Source organism: Myotis daubentonii, chromosome X (assembly GCF_963259705.1).
Source record: "Myotis daubentonii chromosome X, mMyoDau2.1, whole genome shotgun sequence".
Taxonomy (NCBI): domain Eukaryota; kingdom Metazoa; phylum Chordata; class Mammalia; order Chiroptera; family Vespertilionidae; genus Myotis; species Myotis daubentonii.
Genome location: NC_081861.1, coordinates 139,104,806 through 139,110,939, shown reverse-complemented (window position 1 = coordinate 139,110,939; position 6,134 = coordinate 139,104,806).

Here is a 6,134-nt window from a genome sequence, read left to right as displayed (position 1 = left end):
AGGCGTCCCTGTTCCAGCGATTTTAATTAAAGCATTTGTCATGCCTCAGCCTAACGAGGAATTACATAAGCACTTCATTATGCGTGCGTTGCCAGGGAGCGGATCCTTGGAGTCTAGGCTCAAAATTGAGGGTTTTTTTTAAATTTTTTTCCCCCCAACTAAATCAGCGTTGGAGTCGCAATTAATGACTTCATCAATTATGTCGCCATGGCGCCGTCTTAATGAACTGATGTTTGTTCATAAATTTGTCAAGGTCTTCTTAACGCCGGCGCTGCGACGCACGTTGTTTAATAACCCGTCGGATGTCAAAGCAGAAAGACATGGTGGTTTTTAAAAGGATCAAAAGCGTCTCTAATATGCTTAGTGTTGAAGGACTCGTTGTGCCACTTAAGTGGTATGTTAATGTATTTTTTTAAATGATGTTTTTATGGATTTCAGAGAGGAAGGGAGAGGGAGAGAGAGAGAGAAACATACATGATGAGAGAGAATCATGGATCGGCTGCCTCCTGCACGCCCCCTACTGGGGATCGAGCTTGCAACCCGGGCCTGTGCCCTTGACCGGGAATCGAACCTGGGGCCCTTCGGTCCACAGGCCAGCGCTCTATCCACTGAGCCACACCAGCTACGGCTATTTATTTATTTTTAAAATCTTTATTGTTGAAAGTATTACCTAGGTCTTTCTTTTTCCTCTCATTAACCTTTTCCAGGCCACTTCCAACACCCCCAACACCCCCACAAGGCCCACACCCCCTATTGTCTGCGTCCATGGGTGACGCATCTATGGACACAAGTTCATGGGCTGATCTCTTCCCATCCCCCCACCCCCTCCGTGAGATGATGTGGGTGAGACGATGTGGACAAGACACTGTGGACGAGACGATGTGGGTGAGACGATGTGGGTGAGATGATGTGGGTGAGATGATGTGGGTGAGATGATGTGGGTGAGATGATGTGGACGAGATGATGTGGGTGAGACGATGTGGGTGAGACGATGTGGGTGAGATGATGTGGGTGAGATGATGTGGGTGAGACGATGTGGGTGAGACGATGTGGGTGAGATGATGTGGGTGAGATGATGTGGGTGAGACGATGTGGGTGAGATGATGTGGACGAGATGATGTGGGTGAGATGATGTGGGTGAGACGATGTGGGTGAGATGATGTGGGTGAGACGATGTGGGTGAGATGATGTGGGTGAGACGATGTGGGTGAGATGATGTGGGTGAGATGATGTGGACGAGATGATGTGGGTGAGATGATGTGGGCGAGACGATGTGGGCGAGACGATGTGGGCGAGACGATGTGGGTGAGATGATGTGGGTGAGACGATGTGGGTGAGATGATGTGGGTGAGATGATGTGGGTGAGATGATGTGGGTGACATGATGTGGACGAGATGATGTGGGTGAGATGATGTGGGCGAGATGATGTGGGTGAGATGATGTGGGCGAGATGATGTGGGTGAGATGATGTGGGCGAGATGATGTGGGTGACATGATGTGGACGAGATGATGTGGGTGAGATGATGTGGGCGAGATGATGTGGGTGAGATGATGTGGGTGAGACGATGTGGGCGAGATGATGTGGACGAGATGATGTGGGTGAGAAGATATAGATATGATGTTTTGACTCCTGGTGGGTCGGCCTGACCCTACGTATGGGATCTGGTTGCTGGATTCACAGCTGGGTCACCTCCCCCATCGCTTCCCACAGACCTTGCAAAGGAAACTTAAGAAAAACTTAACCCCCTCTTCCCATAGGAGAAACTTAGCCCGCTCTTCACATAAGTGTATGTGTTCTAAGATGTAAAATAATAGGATTATTTTTCAGGTTCATTCAGGGGCTCTCTCTTTCAGATTATAAGTCCCCCTATCACTTCTTCGTTATTTGCTTGTCTAGTCTCTCCCTGTGACATCTTTACTAGCTTATATCAACCCTTCCTTCTCACACACCGAACCTCGCAGTAGAAACGTTACCTTCCATGAAGCCGCAAGCTTGATGAATTCCGGCTTTATTCCCCAAAGACGGCTGGGCCATGAGTACATCGTAAATAACTATTAGTATAAATTTCGATGAATGAATGTCCTTAGTCTTCATTGAAATTTTAGAGGTTTTCAGGCTCAAAGTACCCATTATCTTCAGCGGCTTTTCCTAGAAGAGCAAGTATACATTATTCTCAATTAGTAGTTTTCCAGCTAATAGAAGACGCCGAAAACCTGTGATTTTCTGTACTGTTTTTTTACAGGATCTCTATAATTTTAAATGTGATAGAATCATTTCTTCTCAGCTATGTTTTTAATAGGTTTTTATTGATTTCAGAGAAGAAAAAAAAGGGAGAGAGAGAGAGGGAGATAGAGAGAGAGAGGGAGTGAGAGAAGCATCCACAATAAGAGGGAATCATGGATCGGCTGCCTCCTGCACGCCCTCTACTGGGGATAGAGTCCACAACCCAGGCATGTGCCCTTGTCTGGGACTCAAACCCGGGACCCTTCAATCCACAAGCCGATGCTCTATCCACTGAGCCAAACATATGAGTGAAATCATATAGCAATCAGGCCGGACCCCAGCAGCAAGCTAACCTACTGGTCAGAGCGTCTGCCCCCTGCTGGTCATTTCACGTCATAGCGACCGGGCGACCAGTCGACTGTCTGCCCCCTGGTGGTCAGTGCACGTCATAGCGAGCGGTTGAGCGGCCTTAGCATGTCATTAGCATATTACGCTTTGATCGGCTGAACGGCCGACTGGTCGACCAGACACTTAGCATATTGGGCTTTTATTCTATAGGATGGATGCACCCTTATGCTCATTGCAGCGTTATTCACGGGGGCCAAGACATGGAAACAGCCAACGTGTCCCGCGATGGAGGTCTGGATGACGAAGACTTAGTCCATGTACACAACGGATTACGACGCAGCCACGAGAAAGGATGGAGTGGGGCCATTTGCAACAGCACGGACGGGCCTGGAGACCATGATGCGGGGTGAGATACGTCAGACAGAAAAAGTTAAGGACTGTGTGTTTTTTTTTGTTTTATTTTTTTTCTGAAGTCTTCTTTGTGGTTGTAATACATTTCCCTCAAGTTCCTTTCATGCTTGGGTCATGAAGGAAAAACGTTGTTACGTTGTTTGGGTTCTGAGTTGACTTGATTTAGGAATCCAAGCATTTGCTTTTTTCTGGCTAGAGGCGTTATGGATGGGTCTGACAGCAAATCGCAAAAATAATTTAAAGTAATTAAGCCCTGACTGGTGTGGCTCAGTGGATAGAGCGTCGGCCTGCGGACTGATGGGTCCCGGGTTCGATTCCGGTCAAGGGCATGTTCCTTGGTTGCAGGCACATCCCTAGCTGGGGGTGTGCAGGAGGCAGCTGATCGATGTTTCTCTCTCATCGATGTTTCTAACTCTCTATCCCTCTTCCTTCCTCTCTGTAAAAAAATCAATAAAATGTAATTAAAAAAAATAATTAAACGCAAGGAAGGACCCATGGCAGGGCATAAACACAATTATCAAAGGGCCAGACGGCAATCAAGGGTTGCATCTTAATTAAGTAACGTAGGACGCCTTGCTTGGGCTTGGAGGGGACTCGGCTTTCGTTGGAGATCTTTCTGGTGTGGGCGACCAAGGGTGGGGACCCCCTGCTATTCTCGGCCACTCACCCTAATTCTACATGGTTGAAGGAATAAATCCGGCAGGCTGTGAGAAAATAGTAATTTACGTAACCCTCATTGAATGACAGTCATTCTCTTTGAGTCCTTCACACACAGGAGTTCATTTTATCCTCCTAAGAAAGGAATAGGTCAATAACAGTATTATCCCATTTTAAAAATATATATCCTATATAACAGAAGCCTCGTAGGCTAAGTGTCCGGTTGCCCGGTCGGCCGTTCAACCAATCAAAGGGTAATATGCTAATGATATGCTAAGGCCGCTCAACTGCTCGCTATGACGTGCACTGACCACCAGGGGGCAGACAGTCGACAGGTCGACCAGTCGCTATGATGGGCACTGACCACCAGGGAGCAGACACTCCAACAGGTAGGTGAGCTTGCTGCTGGGGTCTGGCTGATCGGGACTGAGTGAGATGGGCTGGACACACCCTGGAGCCTTCCATGGTCCCTCCCCAGCTGGCTGACCTCCCATGTTCCTCACTGGCCCTAATCATGTACCTCTGGGGTCCCTTGGCCTGGCCTGTGCCCTCTCGCAATCCAGGCTGAGGGACCGGCCTCCCCAGTGTACGAATTTCATGCACCGGGCCTCTAGTGTGTTTGTATATATATATATATATATATATATATATATATATATATTTTATTGACGTCAGAGAGGAAGGGCAAGGGTAGAAGGGCCTTGGATATAAGCCTACTCTTTGAATTTATTTATTATTGTGAATAGAGTTATGTTATCCTTATACTGGTGATGATTATCATTATATCTCTGACCCCTTCTTTTAAAATATGTTTTATTGATTTTGATTATATATATATTTTTTTTGTGTTAATCCTCACGCGAAGATGTTTTTCCTTTGATTTTTATTTTATTGTATTTATTTACTTTTAGAGAGAGTGGAAGGGAGCGGGGGGAGAGAGAGGGAAACATTGATGTGAGCAAGACACATCCATAGGTTTCCTCCTGCACAGGGCCTGCAACCGAGGTACGTGCATTGGTATGTGTCTCTGTGTCTCTGTATGTCTCGATCTCTGTCTCTCTCTGGATAAAGAGATACATAGATAGGTAGGTAGATAGATGGGATGGATAGATGGATAGGTGATAGATAGATGATAGATAGATAGATAGATAGATGATAGATAGATATAGATAGATAGATACAGGTAGATAGGTAGAAGATAGATAGATCTATAATAGATGGATGACAGGTGATAGATAGATGGATAGATTGATAGATAGATAATAGATAGATATAGATATAGCTTTAGATATAGATATACATACACATGTAGATATAGTTATAGACATAGATATAGATACACATATATACATACACATATAGATCTAGATCCACCAATAGATATAGATATAGGTATAGATATAGATTAGATATAGGTATAGATGATGTAGATATAGATATAGATATAGACATAGATATGATATATAGATGTAGATGTAGACATAGACATAGATATAGATCTAGATACACATATCGATATCGATATCGATATAGATATAGATATAGGTATAGTCATAGATATAGATAAGATATAGATTCAATATAGATACTCATATACTAGTAGATACACATATATATACACATATAGATACACATATAGAGATAGATATAGATACAGATGATAGATATAGATGTACATATAGGCATAGACATTAATATAGATATTGATGTAGGTGTAGGTATAGATATAAGTATACATATAGATGATATAGATGTAGATATAGATATAGATGTAGGTGTAGGTGTAGGTATAGGTATAGATATAGGTATACATATAGATGACATAGATAAAGATAGATATAGATATAGATATAGACATAGACATTGATATAGTTATTGGTGTAGGTGTAGGTATAGATATAGGTATACATAGAGATGATATAGATGTAGATATATAGATATAGATATAGATATAGATATAGATATAGATATAGATATAGATATAGATATAGATATAGATTTCCTATTGGTTCTGTTCTCTGGAGAACCCTGACTAATACCACATTCCCATTCCCACCCTCCCCACACCCCACACTATTCTGCAAGGCCCCACGCTTAAGATTTCCTGCACTATTTTGCATTACAAGCTCGTGCGTAGACGAGGAGGCCGTGAAGACAGCAGAGGCGTCTGACTCCTAAGAATCCGTGTGACAGAGAGAGATTTGTGTAGGGTTTTGTGTTTTTTTTTCTTTTAAATGAAACTTAAGCCCTTCACTCGAGAAACACTTTGGCTTCGTGCTCGGGCATCCCCGGATTTTAATTCCGTTGCTCATTAAATGAGACGCGATGGTTTTTTCCGGTCACAGTACCGGGGAGCCATTTGGTGGGCGACGAGGACTCTGCACTGTGAACGCAGTTTTGAGGATGGAAATGAAGACAAAATGGGCCATTTTGCTCAGACGTTCTGACTGCGGGAGCGAGGGACTCGGCGTCTGCTAGCCCGGCAATCCGTGGT